Source organism: Emys orbicularis, chromosome 21 (genome assembly GCF_028017835.1).
Source record: "Emys orbicularis isolate rEmyOrb1 chromosome 21, rEmyOrb1.hap1, whole genome shotgun sequence".
NCBI lineage: Eukaryota > Metazoa > Chordata > Testudines > Emydidae > Emys > Emys orbicularis.
This window is the reverse complement of record NC_088703.1, coordinates 21,141,542-21,159,936: the sequence shown is the minus strand read 5'-3', so window position 1 is coordinate 21,159,936 and position 18,395 is coordinate 21,141,542.

The following is an 18,395-nucleotide window of genomic DNA, read 5'->3' as shown; positions in this document are numbered from 1 at the left end:
GCCGGGGGCTTTTTCTCACCGTATCTGTTCAGCACCCAGCACCTCTGACTCCCAGCCCCCTCCCGATCTAACCACTAGACCCCACTCCCCTCCCAGAGCCAGGGATAGAACCCAGGAGTCCTGACTCCCAGGCTGTGGGGTCCCATTAAGTAGATAGATGGGTACAGAGGGGTGCTCTGGATTTTAGGCAGTTCCGGGCGTAGCTCCCAGGAATCTCTGGTATCTCGGAGAGGTTCCTCTGGCTGGGTTTTCTCCCAGGGCCCCGTCTCTGGGACTGTGCGGCGAGGACGGGGCGCAGTGACTGTGCCGGGGTCTGTCTCATGACCTGTCTCCTTCTCACTGCAGAGCTCAGCTACCCCAAATCCTCCATCTCCCTGAGCCCCAGCATGGGGGTCACCCTGGGGGGAGCCGTGACCGTCCGGTGTTGAGGTCGGCACCAGAACGTGAGGTTCCTTCTGTACAAAGATGGAAACCCGAATGCGCTGGAGGATGTTGAGCTGGCAGGGGCTGAGTTTCCCATCCGCAACGTGAGCCGGAGAGACGCAGGGAGCTACTGCTTCATTATCACGACAAATGGTACCTGTTCATCTGGTCACATCCCAGCGACTCCACGGAGCTGGTGGTAGCAGGTGAGGGGCCCGGCTCAGTGTCTCTGCTCATAGCCCCAACCCCAGCCAGCCTCTGGGGGGGTCTCTGTGTTGATGGGACACTCAGAGCCAGGCTCTGCCCTGAGCCCTGGGCCCAGGAGAGGGGGCGCCCAGCCGGAGAGTTGGACAGAGTCACTAGGGGGCCCCAGCCAGGGAGGAAAAGCTACCACTGGAGGTCCTGAGGGGGGACCCTGGGCCCAGGGAGGAGCTGCAGAGCAGGGGCCTTTCCCAGGGGGATGCTCCCCAAGGCTGCCCCTGTTCAGGGGACGCACAGAGGAGTTGGGGCCCAGGGGCTGACTAGCCGGCACCGTCCCAGCCACATAAATCCCACACACACACCGGGATGGACCCTGATAATCGATGCTGAGTCACGGCAGGGGGGGAGGGGAGATCACTGACCGATGCTGGTTCTATTCCCATAGGGGGAACCGACCTGACCCAGCCTGGAGTGGCGCCGACTCCCACCCGCCCGGGCAGTGCGGGGCCAGGTACCGGGGCCAGCGGGGAATCTATTGAGTCACAGATTATGGGGCAGTTTCCCCCAGTGGTTGCTCAGGGAGAGGGATGGAGGCTGTTCTCAGGGGTAGTGACTCCCCCCAAACTCACCAACGGATTTGGGAGGGGAGAGAAGCCTCCTGCTTCAGACACGAGCCTTCCTTTAATGGGGTGGCCGGAGGCTTCCTCTGGGGGCAGCTGGGCCCATCAGTGGCCATGGGGCTGGAGCTCCCTGTGAAGCAGCCAGGAGCAGCCAGCATGGGAGGCAGGATGCCAGGCTAGATGGGCCCCTTGGCCTCAGCTGGTGTGGCCAGGCCTGGCTGGTGCCATGGTACCATGAGGGGCAGCGGTGAGCAGCAGTGGGGTGGAAATGATTACTCAGACAGCACCCCATAGTGCCACACTGGAGCATTGGGGCCAGGCCTGATTGCCATGGGAGAGCGCCCCCTACTGAGCTCCCTGCAACCCAGCACCCTCTAGCACCTAAATCACCCAAATCTTGCTTGCTCTGACACCACTTGATTGACCCCTCCTGCCCGCCCTTCATCATCATCATCATGTTCCTATGACACCTCTGGCGTTTAGGGCAGTGACGAAGCTCCTCTACTCCTGTCTGTTTCGGGCAAGTCTTTCAATGGTTCCCCAGCTGTGCCCCAGGTTTTTCAGCTCGACTTCCGCAGCTCTTCGCCATGTTGTTTTCGGGAGGCCTCGTTTTCACTTGCCATCAGGTGTCCATCTTACTGCTACTCTGGTGATGGAATCAGTTTCCATCCGAAGCACATGATCGATCCATCTCCAACGCCTCCTGGCAATGACCCTGCTCAGATCTTCTTGGCTGCACTGTGTCAATAGATCTTGGTTTGAGATTGTTCTGGGCCAAAAGATATGGAGTATTTTTCTGCGGTAGGTTGTATGGAATGAAGACAGTTTGGACGTGTCAGACTTTCTCATTCCCCAGCATTCTGCACTATAAAGTAGTGTCGAAAGTATACAGCTCTGATAAATCTTGAGTTTGGTTTTGGTGTTGTATTTTGATGATTTCCAGACTGTATTTAAACTCCTGAAGGTGTTCCTGGCTTTACTGATTTTGTTCCGGATGTCCTGGCTTGTTCCACCGTCCTGGCTGATGGTGGTGCCCAAGTATGTGAATGTTTCTACATTGGTGCCCAAGTATGTGAATGTTTCAACATAATCCTCTATCTGTACTGGTGATGGTGAGGCAATATTAAAGATCATGATATCTCTCTTATTGCGGTTGATTTTCAGTCCAATTTGTTGGCTGAATGCATTGAGTTGAGTTGTTTTTCTTCTATATGGTGTTGAGTATGTGATAGGAGAGTGACATCATCTGCGAAGTCCAGGTCTTCAAGGGATGAGAAAAGTGTCCATTTAATGCCTCTTGGCATATCTTGTGTTGTACGCCGCATTACCCAGTTGACGGCAATGCGGAAGAGGATTGCAGACATGACACATCCCTGACGTACTTCTGCTTTGACTTCAAAACTGAGCTCACTGTGATCAACACTGCATGTAAAGTTGAAATAAAATCTTTTGATGATGTTGATTATACGGAAAGGAATTCCATATGCCCACAGAATGCGCCATAGGCTGGTCCTGTGAATGCTAAAGTCTTCTCAAAGTCTATGAAATGTATGTCGAGTTGCTGTTGCCATTCTAAGCACTGTTCTATTATGTTTTGTAGAGTGAAGATCTGGTCTGTGCATCCACGCCCTTTCCGAAAACCAGCTTGCTCTTTTCTGAGAACGCTATCAACTGCCTCTGATGTACGCTGGACTATGATCTTACACAACACTTTGCTTGGCACAGTGTGACGAAGTGAGGGATTTTCTTGTTTTTTCCTTGTTTTCAGTGGGGTTTCAATGATTTGCATGCGGAGGGGGTGGGACTCAGTTTCCCTGGGGGTTACTGATTTAACGAGGTGAGGGGAGAGGGAGTTTGTTGTTATAGAGGACCGGAGAGAGAGCTTGGGACCCCAGCCAATGGCCTGGAGAATGGATACCTCAGCGACTGGCGACCTGGTGACCCGGAGGCCCAGCTGAGGAGACGCAGCCAGTTCTGGCCAGTGGGCGGACAATGGGTTGCAGAGTGAGGACCCAGTGACCTAACCAGCCGGTTCCAGCCAGAGGACAGAAGCGAGGAGAGGAGGCCCCAGTTTAAGACCCTGTTTACCTGGAGAGAAGACAATGGACAGAGGCGGGGCTTGGGGCCGGGGATCTCAGATGCCCAGCTGGGAGCAGGGGGGCTCTGGGCTGGAGAGGGGGAGCAGGCAGAGCCCACCTGGATGCAGAGAGACTGGGATGTGCTGGGCTGAGGGAGGCCAGGCCTGAGGCCCTGAGAGTTTCCTGTGCTGTGTTCAACTCTCAATAAACCCTCCTGTTTTACGCTGGCTGAGAGTCACTCCGGTCTAGAGAACAGGGTTGCATCAACCCCTTTGGGGGTGGAGGCCCAGGGGGTACAGAGCGAGTGGACTCCCTGAGGGGGCCCATGGCAAGAGACAGACGTGCTAAGGCTCCGAGGGATGCGGCTCCAGGAGGTGGAGGGGCCTGACCCCGAGAGAGAGTGGACCCCCGAGAAGGGCTGTCGCACTGAAAGGGGCACCCCCCACGGACCGCACGGGGCCAAGAGTGGGCACGGTCTGTGAGTCCGTGACAACGTGGTGTCAGAAGTGGGATGTTTCGCGGATGCACCCTGTAGACGTTGGCTGCGGGCGCAGGCGCTTTGCAGTGAGTGGCTGCCAGCGATAGAACGAGGGTATTGAATGGAACCAGCCTGGAAATGGCCTATAACCAGCTCCATAAGAGCGACCTGGCACGTCTGTGCAGGGAGAGGGGGCTGAGCGTGGGGAGGCTCACTAAGGAGCGGCTGATTGCTCAGCTTGTAGAGAATGACCAGTCTGAGGAACAGGCTCCAGACCCCAGGGGGGCTCCCGGGGTGCCCAGAGAGCCGGGGAGTAGCCGTGGGGGCAGTCTGTGTAGTGACCGGGAGTGGGTCAGTCCTGACTCCCCAGTCAGTACAGGGAGACCCCAGTCAGGTTCCTCCCTAGAGGAGCTGCGGAGACTGGAGCTGCAGCTGAAAGCGAAGGAGCTGGAGCTAGAGGATCGGAGGCTGGCGGACAGAGAGAGAGAACGAGCGCACCGTGTAGAACAGCGGAAGCACGAGTTGGAGCTGGAGGATCGGAGACTGGTGGATCATGTAGAACAGCAGAAGCATGAGTTGGAGTTGGAGGAGCGGCAGGCCAAGAGGGCCTGCCGGGGGGTAAGTGGGGAAGGGCCCCGAGACACCGGTGTTGGGGGGAGTTTAGACACCAAACTGCTGCCCCAGTTCGAGGGGGGGGGGGGGATATTGATGCCTACCTCACAGCCTTTGAAAAGGCTTTTGAACTGAACCAGATTGACCCTGCAGATAGGCTTCGCTGTCTGACTCCCCACTCCAAAATCAGTTCAACCTCCTTGTTTTGTTTTGATCCCAGGGGGCTGAGATCAGAACCTGCCCCTGCCCCTAGTGCAGTCAGGGGTGGCTCTTGGTTGAGGGCAGGGGTGTAGGATGGTCAGACCTCCCATTTTTAAAGGGACAGTCCTGTATTTAACCCTCCTGCAGGTTTCCTGACTTTTTCTTAAAAGCAGGCAAATTGTCACGTATTTTCTGTCTCCCCCCTTCCCCCCCAATCAGTACTGGCCAGATCCCTGCTCGCTAGCTGCATGCCCACCAACGGTGAGCGGTGGAGTCCAATGGCCGACGACAGAGGTGGGGGTGCAAGGCCGGTGGCGGGGATGAAGATGCAGCATGCGAGGCCAGCAGCTCCCCTGCTAGTCCATCAGCGCAGCCCCCGCGGTGTGCTGGGTGAGGGTCTCGCTGCACCGATTCTCCCCGTTCTGGGATCCCAGGGGCGCTGAGCCGGCCTGAATCCCTGGGTCCCGTCCTATCCTCAGGGGAAGACCCACCATTGCCAACTGGGAGATGGGGTCCCTGTATAACTAACCACAGACACCAGGGCTCCAGATTTCTCACCCTTGCGCCCCGCCCCTGACAGACGCTGGTTCTATTCCTGCAGGGGGAACCGACCCGACTCATTCAGGAACGGCGCCGACTCCCTCCCATCCACCCAGGCAGCCCAGGGCCAGGTACTGAGTCTGGGGGCAGGAAATCACCATCAAGCCTCACAGAAACAGGTTTGTGCTGCCCAAGGAGCTGCCCCCGGGGGGAGCCATGAAGGGCTGACTGGGTGGGATGGGGGCAGATTCCCACAGCAAATGCCCCCATCTGAAGTCCCCTGCGGGCTCATTCCATATGTGGGTGGAGGTGTCACTGGACAGATGCCAGATTGGCTTGGTGGGGGCAGGCTCTGAGAGAGCTTCCCCCCAACGCACAGCCCCACCCCGGGGCCCCCACAAACCAGGGTGCTGTGCTGCCCACTGGCACCACAAACCCACCCGTGTGGGGCACAGCTCGGTGTGTATCCCCCTGGGAGAACAGGGCTGAGGACAGAGAGCCGGGGTAATGATCCCGTGTATCCCGTCTGTCTGCCTGAGTCTGCAGACAGCCCGGGGGAACGGCTCAGAAGCAGGGGTGCTGCCCAGCGGGGTGTCAACCCTGGAACCTACTAACCCAGATAGACACCGTGTTAACTCTGTAACCTACCAATTCCATGTGACACAGTTAACTCTGGTTCCTAATGATGGCTATTGCTACACCACCCGGGACCTGACAACAGTTCTCTCTGTCCCAGGATCTCGCCACCTCAGGAATTTCTCCCCACTGGCCACCACCTTCCACGCCCACTGGAGGTCCAGAGTGGGAGCCAGTCTGCCACCCCGCCCATCTGGCTAAACAGCTTTATGGCATTGGGACCCAGATAGGGGGCTAGACGCCGGAGCCTTTCCGCAGGGTCAGCCGGGCTCCAATTGCCAGCCTCCCAAAGGCCACGAGACCGGAATCTGTATCTCCCCCCTCCTGAACCAGGGGCAGCAATTTAGTGCCGAGGTTCCCTGCGGAATTGGCACCCCAGGGTCCATCCCTGCTTACCCCTGGACGGGTCCCTCTGCCTCTCAGCTCCGCCATTGCCAGTTCATCTCCTGCTGTTCTGCCTCCTGCCTTCCCTGTCTCTCCTGGTCCTCTGCCTCCTTCAATCTCCGCTCCAATTCCATCCGTCTCAGATCCACCCACGGGGAGCCGGGTGGAGACCCCTTGCTGGTCAGGGACACGGGTCTCGGGGACGCCCGGCTGCTCCCAGCCTCACGGCCTCACTGGGTCAGGAACCGGCTCCTTAGAGCAATCATCCTCTTCCAACTGAGCAATCAGCTGTGCCTTGGTGAGCTTTCGAATGCGCGGCCGTCTCTCTGCACAGCTCTACAATATCCTTCTTATGGTGATGGTTATAGGCCATCTCCACGCTGTTCCCAAGTGGTCACGGACTCACAGGCCTGTGCTCTCTCAGCTCCCCACGGTCCCTGGGAGGAACCACTTCAGTGCGACAGCCCTTCTCAGGGATCACAATCTCCATCGAGGGTTAAGCTATAGGCTCCTCCGCCTCCTGGAACCGCACCTCTCTGAACCTTCAACACGCCTGTCTCTCACTAATCCCCCTTCGTTCTACTGCTCCCCAGTCACTTACTGCAGGATGCTCCGTCCAGGGGCTGCAGTGGATCACACCGCTGCCACCAGTAGTGATGGAGTCACAGGTCTGATGCTCTGGACCTGCTCTGTATGCAGCCAGCCAAGACTGTAGGGTGGTGCAACTCCCCTAAGGGCACGCTGTCCACGGCAAAAAGCATCCTGGGCTACAGCCTTCCTGGTCTGACCTTGGAGCATTCAGCATCCCTGGTCACACCGTGCACTTCCCCTTGGCAGGTCCACCTGGACGGGACCCCTGGGGAAGCCAGAGGGCCTTGCACCCCCGCTCCGCAGCCAGCAGTGACTCTCAGCCAGCGTTGTAAAACAGGTGGTTTATTAGTTGACAGGAACAAAGCGTAGAACAGAGCTTGTTAGCACAGAAATCAGTGACTTTCAGCCCAGTCCATTTTGGGGATGAGACCCAGGGCCAGACCCTGAGGGAGCTACAGCTGCAGTTACCAGCCCTGATCAAAGCCCTTTGTCTCCTCGCAGCCCAGCGACCCCGTGCAGCTGGTGGTAGCAGGTGAGGGGCCCGGCTCGGTGTCCCCACTCCCAGCCCCACACCCAGCCATACCCTTTGCAGGGCTCAGTGCCAATGGGATGCTCAGAACCAGGCACTTCCCAGAGCCCTGGGCCCAGCAGAGGGAATGCTCAGCCAGGGAGAGGGGACGGAGTCACTGGGGGGTTCCTCACCTGTGCGGGAGCATCAGCCACTGCAGATTCGGGGCCGAGGGAGGGGGGATCCCTGCCCCTAAGTTCCCGCTAAGCTGCCGTGGCCAGGGAGACGCACCTCTCCCCCAGCCCCAGGCTGCTGCAGCGAGAGAGGGCTGGGGGGAGTCCTCTCTCCCCGCTGCAGCCCTGGGGCAGCCTGCACCCCAAAACCCTGCCCAGGGCAACCGACCCGACCTTGCCTGGAGCGGTGCTGACTCCCAACCGCCCGGTCAGCGCGGGGCCAGGTACCGGGGGTGTCATGGACTCACAGATCGTGCCCACTCTTGGCCCCGTGCGGTACATGGGGGGGTGCCTGTGACGAACTGGGACTGCTCTTACTGTGGTCTGTGAGTGCTGACAGGGGAGTGTGGCTGGGATGGTCTGCGTTGGGGGATGGGAGAATGACTGAAGGGAAATACCTGAGCCTGTAACATGAGAACCCAGGAGGGGGCTGGGGCGAGGTGACACCTTTGCCCGGGAAACTGAACAAAGGCTGTGGGAGGGGTCGCTGAAGGCAGAGTCGGGGAAGCTGGCTGGTGAGGTGGCGGGCAGGCAGGGAGGGCTCTGACCTCTGGAGGGGAGCTGGGGTGCCCGAGGACCCCAAGATGGACCTAACTGAGGGGTATCCTGTTGTCTGTGCCTGCAAGACCTGTCTCGGACTGTATTCCCGTCGTCTAAATAAACCTTCTGCTTTACTGGCTGGCTGAGAGTCATGGTGAATCGCAGGAAGCCGGGGGTGCAGGGCCCTGAGTTCCCCCATACTCCGTGACAACTGGTGGCAGTGGTGGGATCTACTGCACCCCGTGGACGGTGCTTCCTGCAGTAAGTGACTGGGGAGCAGTAAAACGAAGGGGGATTGACGGGGACCAGGCATGCTGAGGAGTCAGAGAGAGACGGTTATCACCCCTGGGAGTGTGTGACCAGCGAGAAGGACTTTTGCAGTAACAGGGTCCCCCGGGGGATCGCAGCGAGTGGTCCCAGGGGCGGAGGAGTCTGCAGCTCGACCCTGGCAGAGAGGTGGTGACCTCGAGAAGGGCTGGCACACCCGGGGTCTCCCTGGAGACTGTGAGGAGCGGTGAGCACACAGGCCTGTGAGTGGCCAGCAGGAAGATGTATGCCAAGCGGCTTAAGAGCGACCTGGTGGAGCTGTGCAAGCAGAGGGGGGTGCGCATTGGGAGGCTCACCAAAGAACAGCTCATTGCCCAGCTGGAGAAGGGAGATCGCGCGAATGAACTGATCCCTGTCTCTGAGGGAAGCAGCCTGGCAGATGCAGCGCAGGCCCCAGTGTCTGTCCCAGCTGGGAGTGGTCAGCCGGCTGCTGAGGGCTTCCCGAGACCCCTCCTTCCTATGCCTAGGGGAAGGGTGGGGAGAAGCCCAGCAAATACCGAGGGTGCAGTGACCCCCCCGGCCAGCAGGGGATCCTCCCGGCGACGCTCGCCGGCCAGCAGGGGATCCTCCCGGCCACGCGCGCCATCCGTGGAGCGGAATGGGCTGGAATGGTAGAAAGAGCTAAAACTGAGAGAGCTGGAGGATCGTGAACACCAGAGGCAGCATGAAGAAACACTGAGGCAGCATGAACGGGAGGAGAATGAGAGACAAAGACAGCATGAAGAGAGACAAAGGCAGCATGAACGGGAGGAGAAAGAGAAACTGAGGCAGCATAAAGAGAGAGAGAGGCATCGTGAACGGGAGGAGAATGAGAGACAGCGTCAGCAGGAACTGGAACTGGCGAGGCTGAAGGGCCGCGAGACCCCGGCTGCGGTGAGTGAGGGGGGACCCAGGACTGCACGGAACTTTGATAAGTGCATCCTGGCCCCACGTAAGGAGGGGGAGGACATGGATGACTTCCTGGATGCCTTTGAGACGGCCTGCGAGCTGCACCAGGTTCATCCTGCAGACAGACTCCGGGTTCTCACCCCCTTACTGGACCCCAAAGCCGTGGCCTTGTACCGCCAACTGGAAGAGGCGGAAAAAGGGGACTATGAACTATTCAAAAAGGCCCTGCTACGTGAGTTTGGGCTGACTTCTGAGATGTACCGGGAAAGGTTCCGGAGTCAGGATAAAACCCCGGAGATCTCATATCTGCAACTAGCCGTCCGCATGGAAGGATACGCCAGCAAGTGGGCTGCTGGGGCCCAGACAAAGGAGGACCTGGTTAAACTGCTGGTACTGGAGCAACTGTATGAGCGGTGCCCATCCGACCTGAGGCTGTGGTTGGTGGACAAAAAGCCAGAGAACCCGCGACATGCAGGCCGGCTGGCCGATGAGTTTGTAAAGAGCCGGTCAGGGGCTGGCAGGGAGGAGTCCCAAAGGAACAGTCCCACCACAACGCAGAGCGAGAGTCACCATGGGCCATCCCAGCGGGAAAATACGGAGAAACCCCACCAAAGGGGAAGATCCAGCGTCAGGTCCATCCAACCCACTCGAGGGGACCCCTGGGACATGGTCTGCTATCACTGTGACCAAAGAGGTCACATACGGGCCCAGTGCCCCAGGCTCAGGGACAGACTGAGCAGACCAAACCCACAGAGGGTTGACTGGGTAGAGACCCAGCCGGGCGAGAGGCAGCACTCCCAGGGAAGGGGGGCTGGCAGAGTACCACCTGCTAAGGAGGGAGGAGAGCTCCAGGCCTGCTCCTCTGCGGGGCGGGATGCTCCAGACTCAGGGTTTTTGGTTTATACGGTGGGCGCGGGGCGGTCCCTCCGGAAAGAGTACCTCGTTCCCCTGGAGGTGGATGGGAGGAAGGTCGATGGATACTGGGATACGGGCGCAGAGGTGACGCTGGCCCGGCCCGAGGTGGTGGCCGCAGATCAGGTGGTGCCCAACACCTACCTGACCCTGACGGGGGTGGGTGGGACACCAGTCAAAGTGCCTGTGGCGAGGGTACACCTGAAGTGGGGGGCCAAGGAGGGCCCCAAGGATGTGGGGGTACACCCGTATTTGCCCACTGAGGTGTTGATGGGGGGAGACCTGGAGGACTGGTCAAGCAACCCACCAAGTGCACTGGTTGTGACCCGCAGTCAGAGCCGGCGAGGAGCACTGCGCCCTGACCTTGGGGAGGGTGCCTTGCCCGAGGCACAGGACCCTAACCTGGTGGGGAGGGAACGCCCAGGGACACGGCTCAGGGAGGCTGCGGCTTCAGACCCAGCCGGCAAGAGAGAGCAGGTGGCCATCCCTGTCCCAGCTGCTGAGTTCCAGGCCGAGGTGCAAAAAGATCCCTCCTTACGGAAGATAAGGGACCTGGCCGACCTCGGTGCGGTACAGACCATGGGGAGAGGTGGCCAGAAAAGGTTCCTGTGGGAGAAGGGGTTCCTGTACCGAGAATGGGCTCCCCCAGGGAAAATGGAGTCAGGGGGGATCAGGAGGCAGCTGGTGGTACCCCAGAAGTATCGCCGCCAGCTGCTGTACCGGGCCCATGACATTCCCCTCTCAGGGCACCAGGGAACCTGGCGTACCCAGCAGAGGCTGCTACGGAGCTTTTACTGGCCTGGGGTCTTTGTTACTGTCCGGCAGTACTGCCGATCCTGTGACCCCTGTCAGAGGGGGAGGAAGGCCCGGGACAAGGGGAAAACGGTTTTAGGACCCTTGCCCAGCATAGAGGAGCCTTTCCAGAGGGTGGCCAAGGTTAAAAGGGGGGCTCTGAACCAAGAGAGCCCGAAGCACAGACCTCCAGACTGGAGCACTGGGAGAAGACCCCAGCCCAGTTGGAACCCCAGGGGTATTGGGGTGGAAAAAGGGCACAGGCCGCATAACCCTTCCCACATGCGAACTGCAAATGCCCTCGAGCACCCCCGACCTAAGGGGGCCGTGAAACTGGAGGGGCCTAGTGTAATTCTCACCAAGGAATGGGAGGGATGCTGGGGCATCCATGGGAACGGGGGTAGGTTCGAACTTCCCCGGGTCACTGGCTGAAGTGACCCCGCTCAGTTCGGTCTCGAAGGGGGGAGATGTGATGAACTGGGACTGCTCTTACTGTGGTCTGTGAGTGCTGACAGGGGAGTGTGGCTGGGATGGTCTGCGTTGGGGGATGGGAGAATGACTGAAGGGAAATACCTGAGCCTGTAACATGAGAACCCAGGAGGGGGCTGGGGCGAGGTGACACCTTTGCCCGGGAAACTGAACAAAGGCTGTGGGAGGGGTCGCTGAAGGCAGAGTCGGGGAAGCTGGCTGGTGAGGTGGCGGGCAGGCAGGGAGGGCTCTGACCTCTGGAGGGGAGCTGGGGTGCCCGAGGACCCCAAGATGGACCTAACTGAGGGGTATCCTGTTGTCTGTGCCTGCAAGACCTGTCTCGGACTGTATTCCCGTCGTCTAAATAAACCTTCTGCTTTACTGGCTGGCTGAGAGTCATGGTGAATCGCAGGAAGCCGGGGGTGCAGGGCCCTGAGTTCCCCCATACTCCGTGACGCACGGGGCCAGGTACCGGGGGTGTCATGGACTCACAGATCGTGCCCACTCTTGGCCCCGTGCGGTACGTGGGGGGGTGCCCCTTTCAGTGCAACAGCCCTTCTTGGGGGTCCACTCTCTCTCGGGGTCAGGCCCCTCCACCTCTTGGAGCTGCACCTATCTGAGCCTGAGCACGTCCGTCTCTCGCCGTGGGCCCCCTCAGGGAGTCCATTTGCTCTGGACCACCAGGGCCTCCACCCCCGAAGGGGAAGATGCAACCCTGTTCTCTAGACTGGAGTGACTCCCAGCCAGCGTAAAACAGGAGGATTTATTGAGCGTTGAACACAGCACAGGAAACTCTCTGACCCTCAGGCCTGGCCTCCGTCAGCACAGCACATCCCAGTCTCTCTGCATCCAGGTGGGCTCTGCCTGCTCCCCCTCTCCAGCCCAGAGCCCCCCTGCTTCCCAGCCGGCATCCGAGATCACCGGCCCCAAGCCCCGCCTCTGTCCATTGTCTTCTCTCCAGGTAAACAGGGTCGTCTGGGCCTCCTCTCCTCTCCGCCCTCCTCTGGCTGGAACCGGCTGGTTAGGTCATGGGGTCCTCTCATCGCAGCCCATTGTCCTCCCACTGGCCAGAACCGGCTGCAACTCCTGAGCTGGGTCTCCAGGTCGTCAGGTCACCAGTCGCTGGGGTCTCCATTCTCCAGGCCATCGGCTGGGGTCCCAAGCTCTCTCTCCAGTCCTCTGTAACAACAAACTCCCTCTCACCTCACCTCGTTAAACCAGTAACACCCAGGGAAACTGAGTGCCACCCCCTCTGCATGCAAACCATTGGAAAACCACGAAAAAATACGAACAACAGAGGGTCCTGTGGCACCTTTAAGACTAACAGAAGTTTTGGGAGCATAAGCTTTCGTGGGTAAGAACCTCACTTCTTCAGATGCAAGAAGTGAGACCTCTGCTTATTTTGACTGCACTAGATTACACCTGAAGATTAGAGACAAGGTGTGATGGGCACTGGAAGAAACGAGACATCATCGGCTTCCTTTAGCTGCAGCCACCAGCTGAGTTGCTTATTTCGGGCTTGGCGGACCTGGGCACTGGGGTATTCGTGGCAGTGCTGAGGGGCCCTTCGCTGCTCCATCGTGGTGTCTGCTCTCACCGTCCTCCTCCTCAGCCAGGGCATGTGCCCATGGGGGGGACCTGAGACCCAGGCATGTGTCCTTTTGGAGGGGAGGATATGAGATCAGGGAATGTGTCTGATACCAGGGTGCGGGATCCAGTTTCTCTGGGATCTGGTCTCTAATGAGCTGTGTCCTTTCCAGGGGGGATTGTTAGGGAGCTGGGAAGCCTCCCCCATGCAGACCCTGGCTGACCTCAAGCCTCTCCCATTCAGTCAGGGACATCAGCCCCTGTCCCCACAACCCCTGTCCCCAGTGATGAGCTGCCAGAATGTTAATAACCGGTTCCCTACCGGGTTTTTGACGGCACTTCGGCGGCGGGTCCTTCGGTGCCGCCGAAGACCTGGAGCGAGTGAACGACCCGCCGCCGAAGTGCCACCGCCGCCTCAGTAGGGAACCGGTTATTAAGCACTGCCTGGTAAGTACAAGCCTGAGACCCCGCACCCTAACTGCTCCCCAGGGCCCCACCCCCTACCCAACTCGCCCCGTTCCCCGTCCCCTGACTGCCCCCCCGAGCCTCTGCCCCCTCCAACCGCTCCCTGCCCCTTATCCAACCCCTCCTCCCAGCTCCTTACCATGCTGCTCAGGGCAGCGTGTAGGCAGGGCCAGCTCTAGGCACCAGCGCTCCAAGTATGTGCTTGGGGCGGCACTTTCCAAGGGGCGGCACTCTGGTGCCTTTTCTTTTCTTTCTTTTTTTTGCTTGAGGCGCAAAAAGCCGGGAGCCAGCCCTGAGCGGAGGTGAGGGGCACGGGGAGGGCCGCAGGAAGTAAACCTGGGGGGGGGAGAGGAACCACTCCCCCCAGCTCACCTCCGCTCCAGTGCCGCCTGCTCCCCTGAGCGTGCCACTGCTCCGCTTCTCCCCCTCCCTCTCAGGCTTGCCGCACGAATCAGCTGTTTTGTGCACTATGGGGAGCAGGTGGAGCGAAGGTGAGCTGCGGCAGTGGGGGGGGTAGGAAGGGCCACAGGAAGTAACCCTGGGGGGGGGGCAGAGGAACCGCTCCCCCGCCCAGCTCACCTCCGCTCCACCTCCGCCTCCTTCCCGGAGCGTGCCGCCGTTCCGCTTCTCCCCCCTCCCTCCCTTGCAAGCCTGGGAGGGAGGCGTAGGAGGGGAAATGCGACACGCCCGGGGGAGGAGGCGGGGCTGGTGATTTGGGAAAGGGATTGGAATGGGGCGGGGAAGGGGCGGAGTTGGCATGGGACCTGGGGGGCGTGGGAAATTTTTTTTGCGCTGATGCCGCACGGTCTGTTGGAGCTCAAAGCCCCACCCCCAAAGCAGCAGGAGCTGCAGAGCTGCCCAGGAGTGGTCCAGAGCGCTGGTGCCGGGCTCTGTGAGAGGGGGGAAGGTGGGGGAGGGGCCAGGGGAGCCTCCCCAGCAGGGAGCTCAGGCAGACCGGACAGGATGGTCCTGCGGGCCGGAGTTTGCCCAGCCCTTTAACAACCAGTTCTAAACCAGCTTCTCAATTTAACAACCGGTTTGCGCGAACTGCTGCAAACCAGCTCCAGCTCACCACTGCCCATCCCCATAGGTCTCTGCAACCCCCTCCCCCATCCCCAGACTCGACCCTGTCACCCCACTAGCTCCTGAGCTCCAGTCTATGACCCCCCCAGCAGCCCTGGGTGCCCCACTCTGCCCTCACCTGGCTCTGCGGCAGGTGCTGTGATGAACTTCTGCTTCTGGGGGAATTCTGCAGCACGGGGCAGGCAGAGAATTTTTTTCCCTACAGAAATACATTCTGCCCCAGAAGTGCTGCAGTTCCGCCTTTTGCCCACCAGGGGCCGCTGTGGCACCATAACAGCGGACTGTGTTCATGCTGCTGGCTGCTCTGGCACTACAGTGGCCTCTGGTGGCCAAAAGGCAGATCTCCAGCACTGCTAGGGCAGAATGGTTTCAGAGGGGTAGCTGTGTTAGGCCTGGTCTACACTACGATTTTAGGTCGAATTTAGCAGCGTTACCTCAATTTAACCCTGCACCCGTCCACACGATGAAGCCCTTTTTTTTGACTTAAAGAGCTCTTAAAATCTATTTCTTTACTCCACCTCTGATGAGGGGATTAGCGCTGAAATCGGCCTTGCCGGATCAAATTTGGGGTAGTGTGGCTGCAATTCAATGGTATTGGCCTCCAGGAGCTATCCCAGAGTGCTCCATTGTGACTGCTCTGGACAGCGCTCTCAACTCAGATGCACTGGCCAGGGAGACAGGAAACGGCCCGCAAACATTTGAATCTCATTTCCTGTTTGGCCAGCGTGGCAAGGTGCAGGTGAGTGCAGATCTCATCAGCAGAGGTGACCATGATGGAGTCCCAGAATCGCAAAAGAGCTCCAGCATGGACTGAACGGGAGGTACGGGATCTGATTGCTGTATGGGGAGACGAATCCGTGCTAGCTGAACTCCGTTCCAGTAAACAAAATGCCAAAACATTTGAAAAAATCTCCAAGGGCATGAAGGACAGAGGCCATAACAGGGACGCACAGCAGTGCCGCGTGAAAATTAAGGAGCTGAGGCAAGCCTACCAAAAAACCAGAGAGGCAAACAGCCGATCCGGGTCAGAGCCCCAGACATGCCGCTTCTATGATGAGCTGCATGCCATGCTAGGGGGTGCAGCCACGACTACCCCAATCCTGTGCTTTGACTCCGTCAATGGATTCTCACGCAACAGGGATGCGGGTTTTGGGGATGAGAAAGATGATGATGATGAGGTTGAAGATAGCTCATAGCAAGCAAGCAGAGAAACCATTTTCCCCGACAGCCAGGAACTGTTTCTCACCCTGGACCTGGAGTCAGTACTCCCCAAACCCACCCAAAGCTGCCTCCCGGACCTGCCAGGTGGAGAAGGGATCTCTGGTGAGTGTACCTTTGTAAATATTATATATGGTTTAAAAGCAAGCATGTTTAATGATTAATTTGTCCTGGCATTCACGGCCAGTACTGCTACTGGAAAAGTCTGTTAACGTGTCTGGGGATGGAGCGGAAATCCTCCAGGGACATCTCCATAAAGCTCTCCTGGATGTACTCCCAAAGCCATTGCAAAAGGTTTCTGGGGAGGGCATCCTTATTCCGTCCTCCATGGTAGGACACTTTACCACGCCAGGCCAGTAGCACGTAGTCTGGAATCATTGCATAACACAGCATATGGTCCTGGTGTTTGCTGGCTTTCAAACAACATCCGTTCTTTATCTCTCTGTGTTATCCTCAGGAGAGTGATATCATTCATGGTCACCTGGTTGAAATAGGGGTGCATTCAGAGGTGCCCGTTCCTGCTGGGCTGTTTGCCTGTGGCTGAACAGAAATGTTCCCCGCTGTTAGCCACGTGGTGGGGGGAGGGGTGAAGCGATCATCCCAGAGAATTGTGTGTGTGTGTGGGGGGGTGGTTAGTTGGTTTTGTGCTGCATGTTAACCCGAAAACCGCAGCCCCTCCTTTTAAATTACCAGCCCATTTTAAATGGCCAACCCAACGGCCGCTTGGTATGGGAAATGAGGGCACTGCTGTTTGAAACCATTCCCACATGTTATGAAGGTTAAAGAAGCCAAAAGACTGTGTCTTACCATGGCTGCCTGCAAGCCGAATTCTGTTGCCCGGCCCTGCATGAGTGATCTCTCACACCAAACTGGCATACCCTCAATAAGGGCGCTGCTGTTTGAAACCATTCCCACATGTTATGAAGGTTAAAAAAGCCAAAAGACTGTGGTTTACCATGGCTGCCTGCAAGCCGAATTCTGTTGCCTGGCACTGCATGAGTGATCTCTCACACCAAACCAGCAGGCCCTCAATATAAGAGGAAAAATGCGACCTTGTACCGAAAGCACATGTGCTATGTAATGTTAACAGCAAGGTTTATCGTGAAAGAGTCTACCCATTGTTCTCTAAAATGTGTCTTTTTAACTACCACTCTCCCTTTTTTCCCCTCCATCAGCTGCAAATGTTTCAACGCTCACACTATCTTCTCCTTCCCAGAGGCTAGCGAAGATTAGAAGGCGAAAAAAATGCACTCGCGATGAAATGTTCTCTGAGCTCATGCAGTCCTCCCACACTGAAAGAGAACAGCAGAATGCATGGAGGCAGACAATGTCAGAGTCCAGGAAAGCACAATATGAACACGAGGACAGGTGGCGGGCTGAAGATAATACGTGGCAGGCTGAAGATGATAGGTGGCGTCAGCTTGGTGACAGAAGGCAAGAGGCAATTGTGAGGATACTGGAGGAACAAACTGATATGCTCCAGCGTATGGTTGAGGTTCAGGAAAGACAGCATGAGCACAGACCGCTGCTACAGTCGCTGTGTAACCAACCGCCCTCCTCCCCAAGTTCCATAGCCTCCTCACCCAGACGCCCAAGAACGCGGTGGGAGGGGGGCCCTCTGGGCACCCAGCCACTCCACCCCACCTTGGATTGACCAAGCAACAGAAGGCTGGCATTCAATAAGTTTCAAAGTGCAGTGTGGCCTTGTCCTTCCCTCCTCCCCCAGCCCACCCAGTGCTTCCCTCCTCCCCCACCCCTCCCAGGCTACCTTGGCAGTTATCCCCCTATTTGTGTGATGAATTAATAAAGAATGCATGAATGTGAAGCAACAATGACTGTATTGCCTCTGCAAACGGTGATCGAAGGGGGTAGGGGAGGGTGGTTAGCTTACAAGGAAGTAGAGTGAACCAAGGGGTGGGGGGTTCATGAAGGAGAAACAAACAGAACTTTCACACCCTAGCCTGGCCAGTCATGAAACTGGTTTTCAAAGCTTCTCTGATGCGCACCACGCACTGCTGTGCTCTTCTAATCGCCCTTGTGTCTGGCTGCACGTAATCAGCAGCCAGGCGATTTTCCTCAACCTCCCACCCCACCATAAACCTCTCCCCCTTACTCTCACAGATATTGTGGAGCGCACAGCATGCAGTAATAACAATGGGAATATTGGTTTCGCTGAGGTCTATCTGAGTCAGTAAACTGCGCCAGCGTGCTTTTAAACGTCGAAATGCACATTCTACCACTATTCTGCACTTGCTCAGCCTATAGTTGAACAGCTCCTGACTACTGTCCAGGCTGCCTGTGTATGGCTTCATGAGCCATGGCATTAAGGGATAGGCTGGGTCCCCAACGATAACTATTGGCATTTCAACATCCCCAACGGTTATTTTCTGGTCTGGGAAGAAAGTCCCTTGCTGCAGCTTTTGAAACAGACCAGAGTTCCTGAAGATGCGAGCATCATGTACCTTTCCCGGCCATCCCACTTTGATGTTGGTGAAACGTCCCTTGTGATCCACCAGTGCTTGCAGCACCATTGAAAAAGTACCCCTTTCAGTTTATGTACTCGCTGCCTTGGTACTCCAGTGCCAAGATAGGGATATGGGTTCCGTCTAT